General features: G+C 32.8%; 2 long non-coding RNA genes across 3 annotated transcripts in view; both read left to right on the top strand.

The window, feature by feature from the left end:
* LOC128647821 (uncharacterized) overlaps positions 1 to 13,116 on the top strand; it is a 29,213-nt gene extending 16,097 nt beyond the window's left edge. The window contains exons 3-6 of one of the 2 annotated variants that reach the window (XR_008400426.1): positions 402 to 548; positions 884 to 1,029; positions 11,194 to 11,241; positions 12,491 to 13,116. This is a non-coding gene — a long non-coding RNA (uncharacterized LOC128647821). The remainder of the gene's footprint in view (positions 1 to 401; positions 549 to 883; positions 1,030 to 11,193; positions 11,242 to 12,490) is intronic. The other variant, XR_008400425.1, reaches the window with a different exon arrangement.
* Positions 13,117 to 13,525: 409 nt separating this feature from the next.
* LOC128647820 (uncharacterized) lies at positions 13,526 to 23,520 on the top strand. Its single transcript, XR_008400424.1, has 2 exons — positions 13,526 to 13,675; positions 17,969 to 23,520. It is a non-coding gene; the product is annotated as an uncharacterized LOC128647820 (long non-coding RNA).
* Positions 23,521 to 23,732: the final 212 nt, after the last annotated feature.

The following is a 23,732-nucleotide window of genomic DNA, read 5'->3' as shown; positions in this document are numbered from 1 at the left end:
CAGACTAAATGCTACTGTATTGTCTTGTTATCATGCATTTGTTGATTATGCAAATCTACTGTATTTACTGGTTCTATAAAACAAGTTAGATTAGACGTCTATTAAAATTGGGTCCTTTTTAAGCTAGTCATACTTCTTTTAATTTATTGATAGCTTGAATGTATGTAGCTGGACTTATAGTTATCCTGCAATGGTTGTATTTTTCCAACACACAAGTCAGCTGTTTGGTTGCAGCTTTGCAGATAAACCTTTTAAAGAATAAATACAAATATCATTTAATGTTTCCGTTGTGCTTGGCTGAATATGCTATTATAAGTATTATGTTACCTAACATAAAGTGCAAAGTGTTGAACAAAGTGTACTTTTGTTTAATATGGTAATTTGTTGTTGTTTTTTTATAGATTTTATGGAAGATAAGATGGCTAATTTGGAACACTGTCATCTGAATCATATCCAACCTTTAAATAGCTTCCTGCTAATGCTTTGGTTTTTGATCATCTCTAATGGACGAACAAGAGACGGATGAGACAGGGGAGATACAAAGGATGGTTAGTTTTTTCTTTTTGTATTAGGAAATAGGATTCTTGATGTCACAGTTTTTTTTTGTTATAAAAAAAATTCTTATAGTTTAAATATTTTGACTTCATTGCTTTCTTAATTTAGAAGGTTGCAACTAAAAGCATGCAATATACCTTGTAGTCATCAATGTTTTTTTAACTTAACTAAAAGAAAATGGGATATTAAACACTAATTAAAGGCAATATATAATGATGTATTCAAAACAAAGATTACCCTGAGAATAGCATGCAGATGTATATTTAAAACTGTGTTATTTGTCTAAAGGGAAAGCAATTGTGAAATATTGTCATCATTATATACTTAGTTTGTGCATCATGGGGACACCACGAAAACTGCTATAATGCTTAACAGGAAAGGAATGGGGCAGGCAGCAGCCTTCTCATGGGCTGTACCACCAAAAATGCGCAAGTTCCAGGGCAGATAGAAAAGTCTACATAGCCCTATTTAAAGGTAAACTTTTAAATTCTTATAGTAAAAACTATATGGATTACAATATTTAACTTTTACTGTTCCTTTAAATATTTAAGAAAGTAAAATATTTTAGAGTATAACCCACATTTTTTCTTTTGCGATTCAGATTAAGCATGCTATTTTAAGCAACTTTCTAATTTACTCCTATTATCAATTTTTCATCGTTCTCTTGCTATCTTTATTTGAAAAAGAACCCTGGACAGCACTTGTTTATTGGTGGATGAATTTATCCACCAATCAGCTAGAACAACCCAGGTTCTTTACCAAAAATGGGCCGGCATCTAAACTTACATTCTTGCTTTTCTGAGAGAATAAAGAACATTTGCTAATAGGAGTAAATTAGAAAGTTGCTTAAAATTGCATGCTCTACCTGAATCACAAAAGAAAAAATGTGGGTTCAGTGTCCCTTTAAAGTAATAGTAAATCCTAGCATTTTTTATTTACCAGTGCAACAAATAAAGGGGACTTTAAGTCATGAAAATATATATAAAATACTTCATGCTGAAAGTTCCTTTATTTGTTTGATGTGTTTGCCGCCCTGAGCTCCTAAGGAAGCCCACGACAGAATGCTATTTTTCAGTGAGGTGACATTTCCATTTCTTAGCCAATAGCCGTGCAGGCCAGCTGGCATTATGCCGGATAGCTAGCACGCTATTGGCTAAAATCACCTCAGTGATAAAATAGCGTTCTGCCATGGGCTGCCTGAGACGCTCAGTGTGGCAAACGCTGCAGATAAATAAAGGAACTTTTAGCATGACTGAAAGTCCCCTTTATTTGTAAAAAAAAAAAAAAAAAACGCTAGGATTTACTATCACTTTAAGTTATCCTAGGCTTAAACAGTGTATCTTTTTTTCTTATCCTCTATGCTGAGGCCAGTCAGGGATACTTACAAACATGTTAAAGTAATACACTCAACGGGATTAAAGAAACTTGAAACACTTGATTGTAAAATAAAATATTATACACAGTAAAACAACTTTGCAATATACTTTCATTATTTATTTTGGTTCCTTTTTCATGTAATTGTAGGATTAAAAATGCACACTGCAGACTTAAAGGGACATGAAACCCAACATGTTTCTTCTGTGATTTAGATAGAGCATATATTTTTAAACAACTTTCCAATGTACTTCAATTATGTTTTGCTTCATTCACCTAGTATCCTTTGTTGAAGGAGCATAAAAGCACTACTGGGAGCTAGCTGAACAATAACAAGAGACATATACCTGTATTTGCAGCTACCAATTAGTAGCTATCTCTCAGCTCTTGAGCATACCTAGGTATGTTTTTCAATGAATGATACAAATAGAACTAAGCAGATTAGATAATACTATACATTGGTAAATTGTTTGCTCTATCTGAATTATGAAGGAAACATTTTGAGTTTCATGTCCATTTAACAAGCTTATTCCTACTACATATCTGTCAATAACTGGTCTCAGCAGATGTGAGCAAAGTTTGCCTATTTAAAACACAATTGAAGCAAACAATGTGTTAATTCATCTAAAACCTTTTCTCATTCATCAAGTCTGTTAATTTATTTTAAGACAACAGAACATTTTTTTTTATAACTGCAAACTTTTTTTATGTCATTTTAACATTACTTTAAAAGGAAATACTACTCAAAATGTAATTCACAATAAATTATTTATTCAATTATTATTTATTATTAAAACACTTTTCATAGCACATTTCCTGCATTTCAGGTCTTTTGCAATGCAGTGCTTGATATTGATATACAAAGTGCATATTTATAGAAATGACTTTACTTGTCCTTTAACAACCTGGTTTTAACTACAGTAGTATTAATTAGATACTCGGTATAGTAATTAGTTTATAATACCATATTGATGGAGACATACAATGTTATTTGATAGAGATAATTGAAACATATAGAAGGATACATTTAAATGAGGGGTAGTAGTTACACACATTCATAAGTGAAAGTCGTTTGAACAAATCTATAAAAAATAATACGAAACAGCTCTTAATAGCAGTTTAGTTTAATGAGTTGTGGTTTATAGTAAATAATTCTAGTAATAGTAATGCAAAGAGCATCAGAGTATTTGATTTAATTTCACAATTGAATTTTAATTAGAACATGTTTTTGGTATTTTACAACCCTTTAGAAGTTAGTATCAAAATAAAGAAGTTAGCATTTCATGAAAAGCTATTGTTAAGTAAAACATTTTTCTAATGCATCTGGTGCTAAGAAACTTAATGCATCCCTAATTCTTGTGAGCAGTGACGCTCTTAGCAGGTGTTTGTTCGCTCCAGATTATAATCCAGATCATCGTACTTTGGTCCTTGTTATTTGCTTTCAATAAAAATTGTTAGATTCTGGCATTTTTACACTCATGGCAGAAGATAATGGAGCTTGCTAAAATGTCAGATACTTAAAATTATCCACAATTCAACCCTGTTCCAGTCCACAGAAAAATGTTTATTGAGGATTTTCAAGGCCCATAAAACCATTTTTTTCCCCTATTATCAGATGTCTTTAAAAAGTTTATCCGATATTTTAAGGCATTCAATTAAGATTACTCATTTTTAAGCTGTTTTATTTGCATGTCAAAAATGAGGAAAACCCTTTTTTTAAATTCTATAAAAAAAAGTTTGACACTTTAATTTTGGTGGTTTATAAAAGTGTATTTAATAGAAATTTTAATAATGAATGTTTTGTAAATCAAAGCTTGCTATGTATTTTGTGTGAACATCAATATATCTGTAAAGCAAGCACAGCTGAAAATTAGGCAGTTAAATTGATCTTATGTAAACACTGTATCAGATAGTCATTTTGACTATGTGTTTGTTTGCGGAAAAAAAAGATGACAGTTTGCTTTGTATATTTTGTATATATCAATATAGGTGTACCAGCACATCTGAAAATTAGTCAGTGTAATTGATATTATATACTGTTAAACAATATATCCATTTGTGTACTTTGTTGTAAATAAAAAATAAATAGAATCAAGCACTAAGAATTATTATAAACATAATTTATGTAAGAACTTACCTGATAAATTCATTTCTTTAATATTGGCAAGAGTCCATGAGCTAGTGACGTATGGGATATACAATCCTACCAGGAAGGGCAAAGTTTCCCAAACCTCAAAATGCCTATAAATACACCCCTCACCACACCCACAATTCAGTTTAATGAATAGCCAAGTAGTGGGGTGATAAAGAAAGGAGTAAAAAGCGTCAACAAAGGAATTTGGAAATAATTGTGCTTTATACAAAAAATCATAACCACCATAAAAAGGGTGGGCCTTATGGACTCTTGCCAATATGAAAGAAATTAATTTAGCAGGTAAGTTCTTACATAAATTATGTTTTCTTTCATGTAATTGGCAAGAGTCCATGAGCTAGTGACGTATGGGATAGCAATACCCAAGATGTGGAACTCCACGCAAGAGTCACTAAAGAGGGAGGGATAAAATAAAAACAGCCATTTTTCGCTGAAGAAAATTAATCCACAACCCAAAATATACATTTATTCTCATAAATCAAAGGAAAAAACTTAAAACATAAGCAGAAGAATCAAACTGACACAGCTGCCTGAAGAACTTTTCTACCAAAAACTGCTTCCGAAGAAGCAAATACATCAAAACAGTAGAATTTAGTAAATGTATGCAAAGAAGACCAAGTTGCTGCTATGCAAATTTGATCAACTGAAGCTTCATTCCTAAAAGCCCACAAAGTGGAGACTGATCTAGTAGAATGAGCTGTAATTCTCTGAGGCTTGATCAGACTCCAAATAATCTTGTTGAATCAAAAGCTTTAACCACGATGCCAAGGAAACGGCAAAAGCCTTCTGACCTTTCCTAGAACCAGAAAAGATAACAAATAGACTAGAAGTCTTCCTGAAATCTTTAGTAGCTTCAACATAATATTTCAGAACTCTCACCACATCCAAAGAATATAAAGATCTCTCCAAAGAATTCTTAGAATTAGGACACAAGGAAGGGACAACAATTTCTCTATTAATGTTGTTAGAATTCACAACCTTAGGTAAGAGTTTAAATGAAGTCCTCAAAACTGCCTTATCCTGATGAAAAATCAGAAAAGGAGATTCACAAGAGAGAGCAGATAAATCAGAAACTCTTCTAGCAGAAGAGATGGCCAAAAGGAACAACACTTTCCAAGAAAGTATTTTAATGTCTAAAGAATGCATAGGCTCAAATGGAGGAGCCTGTAAAGCCTTCAAAACCAAATTAAGACTCCAAGGAGGAGAGATTGATTTAATGACAGGCTTGATACAACCAAAGCCTGTACAAAAAAGTGAATATCAGGAAGCTTAGCAATCTTTCTGTGAAATAAAACAGAAAGAGCAGAGATTTGTCCCTTCAAGGAACTTGCAGACAAACCCTTATCCAAACCATCCTGAAGAAACTGTAAAATTCTAGGAATTCTAAAAGAATGTCTAGAGAATTTATGAGAGGAACACCATGAAATGTAAGTCTTCCAAACTCAATAATAAATCTTTCTAGAAACAGATTTACGAGCCTGCAACATAGTTTTAATCACAGAGTCAGAGAAACTTCTATGATTAAGTACTAAGCGTTCAATTTTCATACCTTCAAATTTAATGATTTGAGATCCTGATGGAAAAACGTACCTTGAGACAGAAGTTCCAGCCTTAATGGAAGTGGCCAAGGTTGGCAACTGGACATCCAAACAAGATCCACATACCAAAACCTGTGAGGCCATGCTGGAGCCACCAGCAGCACAAACGATTGCTCCATGATGATTTTGGAGATCACTCTTGGAAGAAGAACTAAAGGCGGGAAAATATAAGCAGGTTGATAAAACCCAAGGAAGTGTCAATGCATCCACTGCTTCCGCCTGAGGATCCCTGGACCTGGACAGGTACCTGGAAAGTTTCTTGTTTAGATGAGAAGCCATCATATCTATTTCTGGAAGACCCCACATCTGAACAACCTGAGAAAACACATCTGGATGGAGGGACCACTCCCCCAGATGTAAAGTCTGACATCTGAGATAATCCGCTTCTCAATTGTCTATACCTGGAATATGAACTGCAGAAATTAGACAGGAGCTGGATTCCGCCAAAGCAAGTATCCGGGATACTTCTTTCATAGCTTGGGGACTGTGAGTCCCACCCTTATGATTGACATATGTCACAGTTGTGATATTGTCTGTCTGAAAACAAATGAACGATTCTCTCTTCAACAGAGGCCAAATCTGAAGAGCCCTGAAAATCCCACAGAGTTCCAAAATATTGATTGGTAATCTTGCCTCTTGAGATTTCCAAACCCCTTGTGCTGTCATAGATCCCCAAACAGCTCCCCAACCTGAAAGACTCACATCTGTTGTGATCACAGTCCAGGTTAGATGAACAAAAGAGGCCCCTAGAACTATACGATGGTGATCTAACCACCAAGTCAGAGATAGTCAAACATTGGGATTTAAGGATATTAATTGTGATATCCTTGTATAATTCCTGCACCATTGGTTCAGCATACAAAGCTGGAGAAGTCTCATTTGAAAACGAGCAAAGGGAATCACTTCTGATGCTGCAGTCATGAGACCTAAAACTTCCATGCACATAGCTACTGAAGGGAATGACTGAGACTGAAGGTTCTGACAGGCTGCAAACAATTTTAAACGTCTCTTGTCTGTTAGAGACAGAGTCATGGACACTGAATCTATGTGGAAAACTAAAAAGGCGACCCTTGTCTGAGGAATCAAAGAACTTTTTGGTAAATTGATCCTCCAACCATGTTTTCGAAGAGACAACACTAGTTAATTAATGTGAGATTCTGCAGAACGTAAAGACTGAGCTAGTACCAAGATATCGTCCAAATAAGGAAACACCACAATACCCCGCTCTCTGATTACAGAGAGTAGGGCACCGAGAACCTTTGAAAAGATTCTTGGAGCTGTCGCTAGGCCAAAAGGAAGAGCAACAAATTGGTAATGCTTGTCTAGAAAAGAGAATCTCAGAAACTGATAATGATCTGGATGAATCGGAATATGAAGATATGCATCCTGTAAGTCTATTGTGGACATATAATGCCCTTGCTGAACAAAAGGCAGAATAGTCCTTACCATTTTTAAAGTTGGAACTCTTACATAATGATTCAAATTTTTTAGATCCAGAACTGGTCTGAATTAATTTTCTTTCTTTGGGACAATGAATAGATTTGAATAAAACCCCAGACCCTGTTCCTAAAACGGAACTGGCATGATTACCCCTGAAAACTCCAGGTCTGAAACACACTTCAGGAAAGCCTAAACCTTTACTGGATTTGCTGGGATGCATGAGAGAAAATATCTTCTCACAGGAGGTCTTACTCTGAATCCTATTCGCTACCCCTGAGAGACAATACTCAGAATCCATTGATTTTGGACAGAATTTGTCCAAACATCCCTGAAAAATCTTAATCTGCCCCCTACCAGCTGAGCTGGAATGAGGGCCGCACCTTCATGCGGACTTGGGGGCTGGCTTTGGTTTCTTAAATGACTTGGATTTATTCCAATTTGAAGAAGGTTTCCAATTGGAAACAGATTCCTTGAGGGAAGGATTAGGTTTCTGTTCCTTATTTTGTCGAAAGGAACGAAAACGATTAGAAGCTTTAGATTTACCCTTATGTCTTTTATCCTGAGGCAAAAAAACTCCCTTCCCCCCAGTGACAGTTGAAATAATCGAATACAACTAAGAACCAAATAACTTATTACCTTGAAAAGAAAGAGATAACAATCTGGACTTAGAAGTCATGCCAGCATTCCAAGATTTAAGCCACAAAGCTCTTCTGGCTAAAATAACTAAAAACATAGATTTAACATCAATTTTGATGATATCAAAAATGGCATCACAAATAAAATGATTAGCATGTTGAAGCAAGCGAACAATGCTAGACAAATCAGAATCCAATTCTTGTTGCGCTAAATTTTCCAACCAAAAAGTTCATGCAGCCTCAACATCAGCCAAAGAAATGTAGTATGTTTAGCAAGAGTAGAGATAGCCCCATCAACTTTGGGGATCTTTTCCCAAAACTCCAATGTAACTGCTGGCAAAGGATACAATTGTTTAAACCTTGAAAAAGGAATAAAAGAAGTACCAGGCCTATTCCATTCCTTAGAAATCATATCAGAAATAGCATCAGGAACTGGAAAAACCTCTGGAGTAACCGCTAGTTTTAATATCGAGAGGACTAGTTTCCTCAATATCCAATGTAATCAACACTTCTTTTAACAAAGAACGAATATACTCCATTTTAAATAAATAAGTAGATTTGTCAGTGTCAGTATCTGAGGAAGGATCTTCTGAATCAGATAGATCCTTATCAGAGTAGGATAATTCAGTATGTTGTCGGTCATTTGAAATTTCATCAACTTATGAGAAGTTTTTAAAGACCTTTTACGTTTATTAGAAGGCGGGATGGCAGACAAAGCCTTCTGAATAGAATCAGCAATAAATTATTTTAAATTCACAGGTATATCTTGTAGATGTTGAAGGAACAGCAACAGGCAATGTACTATTACTGATGGACACATTCTCTGCATGTAAAATTTTATCATGACAACTATTACAAACCACAGCTGGAGATATAATCTCCATAAGTTTACAACAAATGTGCTTAGCTTTGGTAGAACTGTTATCAGGCAGCAGGGTTCCAACAGTGATTTCTGAGACAGGATCAGATTGAGACATCTTGCAAATGTAAAAGAAAAAGCAACATATAAAGCAAAATTATCAATTTCCTTATATGGCAGTTTCAGGAATGGGAAAAAAATGCAAACAGCATACCCCTATGATAGAGAAAAAAGACAAGAGGCATATAGGAATGGGGTTTTAAAAAATGAAAATATTTGGCTCCAAGTATGACGCACAACACAAACAGAATTTTTTTTTGCTGCTAACAACATCCGGAAATTACACACTCGCGTCATTCAAGACGCAACCTTGTGAAAGGACTCAGTGTCGACTAAGATGCCGGAAATGACGAATTTGCATCATCGAACGTAACTTTGCACCAAAAAATCCCGCTCCAAAAATGACGCCCTTGCGAGCCTAATTCTGCCCGCAAATTTAAAATGACAGTCAATTGAAAAAAGACTATACCCCAGGTAACAAATACATTTTTCTTAAAAAATGCATTTCCCAGGTATGAAACTGAAAGTCTTCAAAAGGAAATATACTGAAAAGCTGATTCATGGCAAATATAAGTACAATACATATATTTTGAACTTTATATTAGTACATAAAGTGTCAAACCATAGCTGAGAGTGTCTTAAGTAATGAAAACATACTTACCAAAAGACACCCATCCACATATAGCAGATAGCCAAACCAGTACTGAAACGGTTATCAGTAGAGGTAATGGAATATGAGAGTATATCGTCGATCTGAAAAGGGAGGTAGGAGATGAATCTCTACGACCGATAACAGAGAACCTATGAAATAGATCTCCCGTGAGGAAAACCATTGCATTCAATAGGTGATACTCCCTTCACATCCCTCTGACATTCACTGTACTCTGAGAGGAATCAGGCTTCAAAATGCTGAGAAGCGCATATCAACGTAGAAATCTTAGCACAAACTTACTTCACCACCTCCATAGGAGGCAAAGTTTGTAAAACTGGATTGTGGGTGTGGTGAGGGGTGTATTTATAGGCATTTTGAGGTTTGGGAAACTTTGCCCCTCCTGGTAGGATTGTATATCTCATACGTCACTAGCTCATGGACTCTTGCCAATTACATGAAAGAAAATGTGACATATCAATTATGCTTATCAGCTATGTTGCTAGAATTGAAGGGACATTAAACACAAACTTAAATATACCCAAGCATTTAATTTAAAAAAATATATATTACAAATATATAATTTAGTTTTTCTGCTAGTACTGTAATTTACCTTTCAAAAAGTATGCTTTTCCTCGTCTCCCATAGATCTTGGGGGGATACTGCAGTTATCCTGAAATTGTCTATGACATGTATTAGGCATGGTTACAATTTTCACTTTAGCTATGCTTTTGATTGGCCACTTTAAAGTATACAAGGTTTTGATAACAGAAGTAAACTGGAATGTTACATTCTTGACTTCCATGTCCCTTTAATTCATAATATAGGAACAAATGTGGAATTCCAAAATCCATAATTATTCCAAAATCCAAACTTTTTATTCCCTTTTTTTTTTTTAATAAAATTTAAAAAAAAAACTACAATTTTTTCCACAAATAAGTCACACACATCTCTGCTTGAATTTTTTTTTTTTTTGTGTTCTGATTACAGTACTTTATGATAGTACTATATATATATATATATATATATATATATATATATATATATATATATATATATAAATATATATATACAAATGTAATAAAAATAATATAAATTACCTTTAGGTTGCATATATACGCTGTATTATGAGATGTAAATATTGCCTATATGACATAAGATATTGTTTACACTTGGTCCCACTTTTCAGATGCAAATTTACAAATATTCCAAAATATAATAACCCAACAAGGATATAAAATATATAGTTATAGTTTGATTTGGTCACTTTTATGTCAAACAAAAACCACAAGGAGCAAATTTATTGCATTTTAACATATATGCACTTCATTGTATTCATAAACAAAAGATTTGAAACATGTTTTGAAGCTTAAAATGATTAAAACCAAGACACTTGTATTTGTTGAAATGCAAACTGAGCATGTGTAAGATAGACAGCCCATATAAAAAAATGTTTTCAAAAAGCTAAGTGCCATGTGAAAATGACCAAAAAGTAAACAATATCTTTGAATAGAGATTTATAAAATCACATTATAAAATCACTTGTGGAAGAATTATTTTCTAGTGGATATCTTTACCTCTGAGAGTACTCAGTGCTTCTAGAAAGTTTTTGTCTTGCAGAGTTATTCTTTTTTTAAAGTTATTTTTTTTTAACTGTGAAAACTGTTTTCTTATGGATAGGAAAGGTATTGATTTTTAAAATGGATTATTGAATTGTGAAAAGCCGCTTGAAGGGAATTTCGTACAGATAGTAATAGATCAATTAATTTGAAACTGCTGTACATTAGATTGCTATGTGGACACAAAGATAACACTATAAAATTAATTACAAATTAAATTGAGATTAAATTATCCTAATTTGTATCCAACAGGAGAAGAAGTTCATTATCACAGCAGGGGCTGAGATCTCTCTCGTCATGGTAAGTCAGGCCATAAGATTACTGGTTACTTTCACAGGGTTTGCTATTAGGTTTTTATCTGAACAAGAATATGTGAAAATGCAAGCGGCAGAGTGAATAAATACCTAATACCTGTTTTATTGATGAGTAGAAAAGTGTAAAATACTGCACAGTAAACTTGTCCTGTGTTTTTGACTAAATTGTAAAGTTTAACAGAACAGGAACACAAATTCATAATTTAAAGGTACGACCTACATTTAAAAAAAAAAAAATCAGAGGCAAATAGAACAAAAATGTATTCACATAGACAGATTTTAATAAAACCATATTGTTTTATTTACTTCATACAAATAAGTGCAGTGTACTACAGGCTGATTGTCTTGAATTATTACCCACCCCCACAAATGGTATTGATCAGAGTAGACAGCATTTAGGAACTTTGAACATATAACTTCCTTGGAGTTGTAAAATGATAGGCTTATATATCACAGAAGTTGTAAACGTTACTAGTAATGAACATCTACATAAACTATAATTAGCATGTGAGTTGCTACTACTAGATTGTACATTTTACAACTTCAATCTACTCGTAAGTGTGCAACATCTTTTGATCACACTTCACAAAATCAGATATTCTCCAACCATGAATGTATATGTTGCAGGTAAAGTAAGAAATTGGGAAATCCTAGCATTACCTGGGTAAACCTGACAGTGGGTAAAGCCCGATGTAACATGATAAATCTTCTCAGAGTGCATTGAGTCACCGCATCAAAAATATATACGATGCACTGTAGTTCACACATCTTCACTATCTTTTTTACCTCCACCTGGGGGGTTCAAGGGGGGCTCAGCACTTAAGAATATGCGTTCGGGTTTGCGCGAGAGTGGGGTGTTATTTTTTTCCCCTTTTTTTCCCCCATTGACTTCTATTAGGGAATACGTGAACGCTCGCATGCTATTGTAAGCGCAAAAAGCTTACTTCTAGTGCAATTAACGCTTGAACAGGAGCGTTAATTATCGATCCACATGTAATCTGGCCCAATGCCTTTTAAAGATGTATTTTCTTGGATCTGGAGTGGGGGGTTTACAAATTATACATATCTTACATTTACTACTTGCAGTTGCAGAGAGTTTTAATGAATCTCTCACTAGGAACATAATTTTGTTTGTTTTAATGAAACCAGGTCTAAAACTTTCCCTATGAACTATGTAAGTTCATTAAAATCTGTTAATAAACTGATAAAAAAAAAGATTTGTTATTTTTTTACAGTGAACAAGCATATAAAACCACTGGGACATACTGGTAAGGTTATTTGCATGTCAAGACCACCAGGGACAAAACGTGGCTTCTGATCCCTTCCTTCCAAGTAATCCAGAAAGGCAGTAGGTGTGCATCCAATATATTAAATGTTTATTCTATATTTTTCTGACCCAGATTTTAAATCTAACTAAAAGCAATTGTAATAAAAATATTAAATATCCTATAAATATTATTTTAGCATACCTGAAATATTTTATAATTGTAACAACATATACCTTACAACATTTTAGTAGCAGGAAATTGATTCTAAATACTTGAATATAGTTTAAGGCATGTGACTGCATTCTGTAAGGCTGCCCACTGCCCATGGTGACGAAATAGACAGGAAAATACACAGCTAATAACAAACAGCTACAAAAGAAACTATAATGTTTTTTTCCAAAAAGGGCCGCCCTTTACCTTTAAACCTTAAAAATAACTACTTATTATGGAAAGAAATATGATATATATATATAAAGTTCCAAGCTTGAATCCACCCTCCTAGAACAACCACCTAGGTATCACTCGATACAAATAGATCACAATAAACAGTGATTTATCCCCGAAACGTCAATAAATTTGACCCACTTCTGAAAAATCCTTAGGCATCACTGTGTATTGTTTGAGATATATATATATATATATATATATATATATATATATATCCAATGTTTGCACTCTCTGGGTTAGACAAAGCAAACTTTAATGCGTGATGTTTCGGAGCATTCACCCCTTCCTCAGATGGGTTAAATGCCCCGAAACGTCACTCATTAAAGTTTGCTGTGTCAAGTGCAATCATTGGATTTGTGTATGGACTTTTTTGCACCCTGGTACTACAATTGTGGACGAGTAAGAGTGCGCTATTCATGACTTTTTATATATATATATATATATATATATATATATATATATATATATATATATATATATATATGTGTGTGTACATCATAATTCTTGCCATAAAAAGATCATTTCAGGACACTACCTATAAAGGATGAACCTGCTGCATGTTTTTTCTTTTTGCTGCGTTGGTTGCTTTTTGTTTTTTCTCTTCCAGCTTTGACTTGCTGACCCAAGACGAGTCGCATAATTCATCATGCATTCATCTGATTCATGGACACCTGTGATGTAAACATAAATGTCTGTAATTATACGGTAGGTAATATTTTAATCTATTTTAATTTTATAACTGATCATATTTGAAACAAGGATTTTTTGTTTTTTGCTTAAAATTAAGTTAATAATTGCACCTTAAGGTTTTAAAAAGTTAAAAGGACAGTAAAGTCAAAATTAAACTATCATGATTCAAAGAGAGCATGCAGTTTTAAACAACTTTCCAATTTAGTTCTGTTATCAAACTTGCTTTGTTTTCTTAGTATGTTTTATTGAAGAGTAAAACTAGGTAGGCTCATAAGTGCTCAGGAGTGTGCACGTGTCTTTAGTACTCTATGGCAGCAGTGTTTTGCAACATTATTTGTAGCTCTTCAATAAAAGATGCCAAGAGAAAGAAGCAAATTTGAAACAGAAGTAAATTGGAAAGTTGTTTAAAATTGCATGCTCTGTTTAATTTTGACTTTAGTGTCCCTAATATATTTCTATTTTTTTTTTAAACTAATAATTTTTTTTTATTGATTACGTAAAACGATGACTATGCCAGTGGGGTTTTAAATGTACTGCAAACATTTTTGTAATATAAAAAGCTTAATTAAAGGGACATAATGCTCATATGCTAAATCACTTGAAACTGATGCAGTATAACTGTAAAAAGCTGACAGGAAAATCTCACCTGAGCATCTCTATGTAAAAAAAGAAGATATTTTACCTCACAATCTCCTCAGCTAAGCAGAGTAAGTTCTGTGTAAAAAGTTATACTCAGCTGCAGGCCAGTTGCAGGTAAAAAAAAATAAAAAAAAAAATGAAGAAATGAACAGCAGCCAATCAGCATCAGCAGTGCTGAGGTCATGAACTCTTTTACTGTGATCTCATGAGATTTGACTTAACTCTCATGAGATTTCATTGTAAACTTCCCTAATCTGAATAGGGAAATAATATGAGAGTGCACGAGGCTCATCCTTTCAGCTGTCCCAGGACAGACATACTAATATGCTGCTTAGAAATCCTTTACAATGGGATGTGGCTACTGAGGAACTGTTGAGGTAAAATATCTTTCTTTTTACATAGAGGTTGTTCAGGTGATATTTTCTAGTCAGCTTTTTACAGCTATGCTGCATCACTTTCAAGTGTTTAAACATTTTGGTATATGGCCCTTTAAGCTTAGAAAACAATTTGGCAGCTTGCTTCCATTATTTCTTTTGCCTGTTTTCCTATAATTTAAGTGTGGAAAGTGTAGTTTTCTGAAAACTGAAAGAGCAAATAAGGCTTTACAAGCCTAACCTTGCCATTCCAATCTGTTATGTTATTCTTATTATTCGTATTATCATCATCATCATTTATTTGTATTGTTTGCCACATTCTGCAGCACTGGGTAGTAGGGGTATACAATGTCAATGATTTGTATTAACAGTAATAGATACATGAAGCAGAGTAAACAACATATATTAATACAAGAGGGGGGCCCTGCTCCAAGCGCTTACAGTGTACAGGTTGTGAGGAGGCATAAGGTTTGAGGTAGTTTGTCACATGGATTGTAGTTGCCACACTTAGACAAGGCAGTTCAAGATTTATTTTCCTTATGATAAAGATAAACATTTAGAGGAAAGATGGTAAACCCCTCTAAATAGGTGGGGTTTCAAAGAGTGCCTGAATCTATACAAGGTTGAAAATGGTCTGAATGAGCAGAGTATAGAGTTACAAAGGATGATAAAAATTCTGCAAAAACTAAACAGAGGTTTTGTTAACAGAATGACAGTCACAAACTTTATTATCTTCAGACTCAAGTTCGGGTTGGGACTCCAAATAAAAAGGTAATGAGTGGAGTTTGGCCATAGAAAAACAATTGTAGAAAAAAATGTGTTAATCTGTTCTATGAATTTTAGAGTCTGCTAATATGCTGTAAATGTTGTAATTACAATGGGCTAGATTGCAATTGGAGCGTTATTTAGCGCTTACACTTGAGCACTAATACCCCTGAAAGTAAACTTGTAACATGTGCAGGATATACCTGCAGCTCTAACCCAAAGTGAGTAATAAATATTCTTTTCATTTATAAATATTCATTTTTATAGATCTGATGTGTTATTTTTTGTTTGTAAAATATATATCTATACCTATATACACAGCTATATAAAAAAAATATTTAGGAATACAAAGAACAATTTATTCTAAGTGAAGAACATTGGAATGTAAAATATTTACAGTAAAAACCATAATTCAAATTAATATTTAATAAAATGTTTGTTTTTTTTCAAGTATACAGGTGGAAAGGGTTCCAAAGTATACATACATATGTATATATGTGTATACATGTGTTTTTCAAACACCTTTTCATATACCATATTTCTTTTACCCCTTTTAACGTTTTTATTAATATTTATATAAATCATTTTATTACTGTATAAATGAGTGTAACAATTTATTTTAATGTACTTATGTTGTGTTTGGTGCGATTTTTTTATGTAGCCCTAACCTAAAAAATTACTCTATGAATACCAAAACTACATGGAAAATTCCTTCTAACTTTAATGTCTCATTAATGAAATTTTGCATGTATATTGCTTACTAAGGTTAGAACTTTAATATTTTTTTTAGCAACAAAAGAATTTGTTTTAAAAATAATTTATCTAGGCTTAATTTAAAATATTACTTTAATGACATATATATTTAATGTGCAGTATCTTATAGATAGCTTGTTTCTTCATATATAATCTGCACACATATTAATTTTTCAAATACCAATAATATTTCATCATTATTGTCTAAAGTTTATTAACTTATAGTTTAGAATATGTACATTTCATATCAATAATATCTAACCCACTAGAATAGGGAAGTCAAACTGGTAGCCTGAGAGCTGTATGCATTCCTTCAGGATTTTTTATGTTTTTTTCTTTTTTATTTGTTTATTCTTGTATCTAATTTACTTAATTATCTTGGTATCCTTTGTTGAGGGAGCATTAATCTACTACTGGTAGTTAGCTGAAAACTAATGACACAAGGCATATATGTGCAGCCACCAATCAGCAGCTTCTGAACCTATCTAGGTATACTTTTCAACAAAGGATACAAAGAGAGTGAAAACAACTTAGATAATATAAATTAATTGGACAGTTGTTTAAAATTGCATTCGCTGTCTGAATCATGAAATACTTTTTTTTTTAGTTTTATGACCCTTTAACTTTAGCACCAACTAAGAGCTTGGATATCACTCTTTGGCCTAGGTTACAAGTGGAGCGCTCCTGTGCGTGTGCTCATATTACAAGTTAAAAGTAAAAAGTTTGAATGCAAGTGAAAGACTCAGATGCGCTAACATCTGTCGGTCAGATAGCATGACCGTGCTAACGCTCTTTCCCCATAGACTTCTATGGAGTACGCTACAATAGCCTCTTCTGGATTTCACTCACGCAATAAGCCGAAGGTCTGCTGGCCACCTGCACTAAAGACAAAGGTGCATTAAGAAATACTTCAAAAACATTTGTTCTTCAATTAGAAGAAAATTGTATTTTTAATTTTAAATATATATCTATAGCTATATATCTATATGAATATATATATATATATATATGTAGCGCTACTCATAAATTTCAACTTGTAATATGAGAGATGTTTAGCACGGTCGCGATATCCTTTGAAAGTATAGGGCACACTAAAAGGATGTCGGCCACGTTAAACATGGACTTGTAATATCCATTTGCACACTAATCCTAGAGTGGTCCAGTGATATTGAGTGCACACTCTGCTCTTTCAATAGTGCTTCACTTGTTATCTAGGAATTTGTCGGTATACTTTACATTTTTTAACATTTGTGAATCTCTTTATGTATATTTTGCATAGTAATATTTGAACCTTTTTATTTACTGATATGCAAAATGTATTTTGAATTTATAGAAACTTGTTTGTTTTTTTAGTTATCATCTAAGGATAATTTTCATGTCAGTTTTAAATTGCACCACCTAGCATGTTTAATGATAATTTAGAAGGTGTCACTTCATCACGCAGGAAAAAGCTAATTTTAAACTTGCAGACATAAGTTACACCTTCTTTGTGTCAAGGAAATGAAGTAAAAGTACGATAATCTGCTGAACCAATTATTTCTTTCTTCGGAATGAATGTCAGCGAGCGCTAATCAATATTATGCTTTAAGACTTGAAGACCCAAGTGTATATAATTTGTGACAATGATCTGCCACCTACTTTGCCAATCAGCCAAAATTTAAGAAGAGAGTTGGAGCTAAATGTAATTAAGAAGGAAGCAGAATTGAATTACTGTTTCACAACATTGCAGAAACAACTGAATAGCAGCTAATGGTGTATTTATTTTCCTCTTTTGCAGAGAAGTGCCTTGTCTGTGGATTGCTGTGTCTAGAGATCAATGATTCTCTACATGGGATGAAGAATTTATGATCATTTACTCGTACAGTACATCTCTACAATTTGATCTTGAAAGCCTTATATTGTATTTTTAGGACTTAAACAGATCAATTGAGTTTTGCTTGTTATTATTTAAAATTGAAATATTTATTTTTACTCACTGACAATTCTGAATAGAGAATTATCTCAGACTATTCTAAAAAGTCTTATATGTTTAAAAGATATAGAAACAACTGCAAATGGCTCCAATACCATAGTAATGAAGTTACAATATAGAAAGATGTATTTATGTTAGTCAGTTAATAATTAATGCAATGTCTGTGGGTTAAAAGCCTTTGATTTCTCTAGGATTTCACAATACGGATGCATATCTAGCTTGGGTTTGTTTCTTAAATTGACATGGAAATCTAGCATTTTGTTGAGATTTTAAATAAGAAAAGGGTATAAATATTAGTTATTGGAATGCTGCAAATATTTTCTGCAACCCTGCAGCATAACATCTATCTGCAAGTAAAGCTTATACATCTTAAAAAGGAAAGAATATTTAATAGGATGTTGGTGCTATGAATATGCTGCAAACCCTACGTTTTTTTCGTTACCTTCGGATTATGTTATTCATTTAAACTGCAATTTTAGAACTTCTATTTTAAATTCAAAACTATAAACATGAGCTTTCTGAGTTGTTTTCGGTTGCACTAACGCTGCATTCATAAGTCCTCATATAGACTTTGTGATAATAGGGACCCCCCCGAAAGCTAGCTCATTTCCACTGTTTATTGTTAGCCATGACAAAACTGATAAAGACCTTATTAATGGCATAAAGAAGAAGCTTATCTCTGAGTATCATCGTATCATCTTGCTTTTTCTAGCTTTTATAATATTTTTTGCTCTGACTTCACACAGAATTGGATGTAGCCATATCCGTATATGATTATGGAAAGTAGAGAATCTGATCTGTTTTTCATAGTTTGGTTCCATAATGTATCATCAGAATGTAGGATATCTGTTAAATTAAATAGATGCTATTATATTCTCATAAACATTTAATTAATACAGCTTCTTTAATATAACACCTTTGATGCTAATGCAACAGATTTTATTTTTAGACGTACTTACAGATAATATTACTTTTAGAAAATATAATTTTCAACAAACTTGTCTAAGCAATCTGTTGAAAACCAGAGATTTAAAAAAAAATACTATTCTTTTAATGTCTATGCTATAAACTGGAAAATTCATAGGTTTCAATAATATAGTCTACTATTATGTGGCAAGGTGCTTTATACTGGTCTTAACTTTAGCGAGTTTTTAAATGATCTACAGATGTTTTGTTTGAGCAGATGATCCTGGAAAATGCAGTTTTCTTTATGGGAATAATTAGCAACTATAAGTGAGAATGCATATTCAATCAAAACAGCCTTTCAAACTCATTGATGCTCCAAGACAATTAGGCTAATTACCTCTGCAATGTCATGTGTGCCTATTTAATTGTTTATTTTTTTTATTATGCTCGAATTAGTAGAATACTCATCTGCTGCAAACAATGAGGGGATTTGCTATTGTTAGTATCTCTTGAGGTTTTATGAAGAAGATTCTAGTGATTGCTAATGAAAGGATCTTGAGCAAAGCATGCTAATTAAATAGCCCTTAAAAAAAAGATATCAATGGCTATCTAATGGAAGGTTCCGGAAATGCATATTGGTAACATCATGTTCAAGCTTATTAGTTTTCTGGCTTTTAATGTTCCATTTGTGTTCAGCTTTTTCAGAAACTATAAGTGGGAGAAACCTTGTTGCAAATGAGATAGATTTGTTGTGTTATTGTTAGCATTCCCTATGCTTCACACAGATAGTACATTGTGGTCTCTAATGCATTTCGGATCAATTAGGTAAAAAGCCTATTTGGAACTCTGACTTCAAGCTAGGCCAGATCACTGCTCATTCAGCTGACTTCGTTTTATTTTCCATTTATTTGTTAGTGTGAATCATATCTGGAGCATTTATATCTGGAAAGATTTAAAATTCAAGGACAAAAGTTTGTATGATAGCTGGAAAAGCCAAATGTGTTGTGATAGAAGCACTAAAAAGGTGCTATATGCAATTATTTGATAAATGATGAAGATAAACGGAAACTAAATGATAAGTTTTAACACTATGACTATAAGAGATTACTTATAGTTTTTCTTATTAGATAGCTTACTTTCTTCCTTTATTTTAATACATTAAGGAACAATCATTGGGGTCTTCTTTTTTATGAGGTGCATGCAAATAATCTTTTAATTTAAATGGAAATGGGTTAAATATAAGTCAGTTAGTAATCCAGTCTATATTGGTATTATCTAAATATTCCAATATAAAATATCTCAGCTGGCAGTGTTTTTTAAGCATGTCAAGTAGTTAGTGGAGACCTCTCGACATTAAGCTACAGGAGACGAGTCTTTTTAATACAATGAGACTGCAGTATTTTTGTTCAGAGAGAGAGGGGGGAAACATGACCAATTAAACAAGTTTAGGATAATACTACAGTGCTCATTTTTATCTAATTACTTGGAAAATCTGCACCTTTAACCACTAGATTTATTTTAAAAATTGGAAATACATATTGTAGTTGGATTTATTCCACCCGTTCTTAAACAAAAGAGATGCACCATCCTTTCCACTACTAGTAATTACTATCTGGTATCCAGAGGTTATAAAAAAATTGGCTCTGCTCATGCTGTGAGCATAGCAATTATGGGTCAGATAAAATATATGTAGTCATTTCAGGGCAGAACTACTTTGCTCTTTAAACTCTTTATCTTCTGTATATTGTAATAGTGTCAGTTATAAAAAAATCTCACATATTCATGCTGTGAAAATGACAATTAGAGGTCAGAATTAAAGGAAAGGAATAGTTACTTCAAGGTTATGCTATTCTGCACTTTCAACTTTTCATCTTATGAAGAATACCATTAAGCTCTCTGCAAATTAATCACCACTATAATCTCTAGAATAATAAGGATTTTGAAGTACACGTTTTGAAATAATTGGCACTTTTGTTCTCTGCACACCCTACTCGCTAGTTATTATTTTTGAAATGCATCTTTCTGTGTTTGAAAGAAATGTTGGTGATATGTTTATTATTATTGTTATTATTCATTATTTAATTTCAACATTGGCAGAGTGAGTTTCATAATAAATGCCCAAGCAATAAACATAGTATAATAAATATTAAAAAAATATCTATAGTAAATACAATACTGCAGATTTCATTACATTTAGTGGACGATGGTTCATATTTAATTTTTTTAATTCTGCCAATTAAAATATTTCAGATGCAATTATTATAATTAAGTATTTTGCAACCCCTGTAGATAGTTATTTCATGTAATACACTTAGTTTTATGATTCTGACAACTGTGCAATGACAATTTAACTGGTTTAGTCTAGAGCCAGAAAAGCCTTAGTAGTGCTAATGAGCAAATGTGTTTCTCTTTCTATGATACTACTCTTATAGTAGCTTATTATTGCTATGTCCTCATACCCAGAGTTGTACAGGCCGAATAAATGACACCTGTATTTTGTTTTATTCTAAAGGGATATAAAGCCCTTTTTTCATGATTCAGATAGATATTGTGATTTTAAATAACTTTTCAATTTACTTCTATTATTTTATTTGTTCTTTTGATAACCTTTTTTGAAATGTATTCATAGGTAGACTCAGTTGCTGCTGATTGGTGGCTGCATATATACGCCTCTTTTCCTTGGCTTTCAGCTAGCTCCCAGTAGTGCATTGCTGCTTCATCCACAAAGGATACCAAAAGAATGAAGCAAATTAGATAATAAAAGTAAATTTGAAAGTTGTTTAAAATTGTATTCTCTATCTGAATCATGAAAGAATAATTTTGTGTTTCATGTCCCTTGAGCTTCAGTTATTCTTGTAGTGTGTAAATGTGTGTGTGCGTAGTTTTTATATAGGAGAATATGACTTATTACTTTGAACTAATTTTCTTTACCATGGTCCTTATACAGATTTGTAATATTAATATATTATAACAAACTGAAGCTACATTACTAAATATTTTTAATATGATTTTCATACATATATGTCTTTCTCTGAAGCACCTATAATAATGTAGTATCCAAAACATTGTATTCATATCTAGAATTATATTGAATGATTTAGCAAACAGTGATCAACATTTTCTGCTAATTCTAAAATTGTGATACTAATCAGAAGCGTTGATAGTAACCAAAGGCTCATGTTGAACTACTTATAAATCATCCTAAATATTTTTTTTTATTATTTATTAGTTTTCAACTAAAGAAAGTCCTGTAGTGATCGCTATAATGCTGGTCACAAACAAATATTCATCTACTTGTTTATAGACTTGTATATTATTTATGTGTGCATCCCAGTCGTATTATTGGTGAACTGCATGTTTATTAACATACTAACACCTGAAGACACACAGTAAATTCAAACACTGAGTCTACAGCTTTGATTAAAAAACGACTAACACCACTTACAATTGACTAACAAACTAACCAGGAACTAAAGCATGCTCTACTAACCCCATCTACTAACCTTGCAGAGACACAGACAACTGTTGAGGTTACTGACTCTGCTGATCTTTCTCTTCTAACTACTAATATGTTAACGGCAAGCTAACTAACCATAACTGCTTGTTCTGTTATTTGATTTGTCTGGTGGCGTGGTACAATTGAGTGTAAAAACTCAGAGGAAAAGATGTGGTGCCTGCAATGCTAATTTACTAACCTTTTGTACTAATACTGGCACTAACCCTTTTAAACTGACTGAGTGATATTTTCTATGCATTTTATCATTCAAGTACTATCAAGATTAAAAAAAGGACTTATATTAAACCAAACCACAACATGTGGTACTAACACTTTCATATCATTCTACTGACTGGGTTTATTTGGTGATAGATTCTCATTTGTTTGAGGTTATGTATCAAGTATTATGTTTTTATCATTTGCTAAATTATGTTTCCAGTTATGTTTTTTGTGGTACCTTTAAATTAGACGCAAAACTGCATTTCTGGAAAGATTGTACATTTATGTAATGGGGATCTAATATGGTCAGCTATCTATTGATTAATTAGAAAGCATGCCATTTTTAATCGTTTTAACTCAATACAGTACCAGTGGCACAGTTTCAATATATATTTAAAAATAATTTACAAGTAATGTCAGGGATGCTTTATTGATTGAAATCTGATTTTGCTTCAGTTGAAGGACAATTTTTATGCAACAAAGAAATTACTTACTTGATCCCTTGTGGGTAAGATATGTAAGAGAAGGGTTCATATTTTTGTAATGCTTGATACATTGCCTCCCACTCCAATAAAAAAGCTAATTATTAAAAAAAAATTGGGAAAATTCCTGCAGGTAAAAAACATTTTTATGTTGTGACTCTATGGGTTGCTTTTAATACTGTTGTAAAATGAAATTATGAGCTATTTTATTGTATTATCAATAAGATGTGTACTTTCTTATTATGATGAAATTAGATATACATGATTATACTAATTATTCACCAAAATAATTTCAGTGGTTCACAGTCTTTCCTCTGACTCTAAAGATGTAGATGTTTAGTGAGTGGAACTGTCTAACAAAATGCACAACTTCCTTGTATGAAAGCATTTTGCATTAGTTAAGTGGTGAATCTGATTTCACAAAATTATATTTCCTTGTGGGATATTTTTCTTTCTTTTTTTTTCA

The sequence above is a fragment of the Bombina bombina genome, chromosome 2, assembly GCF_027579735.1.
Source record: "Bombina bombina isolate aBomBom1 chromosome 2, aBomBom1.pri, whole genome shotgun sequence".
NCBI lineage: Eukaryota > Metazoa > Chordata > Amphibia > Anura > Bombinatoridae > Bombina > Bombina bombina.
Note: the sequence above shows the minus strand (reverse complement) of the source record. Positions and strands in the feature narration are given on the sequence as shown.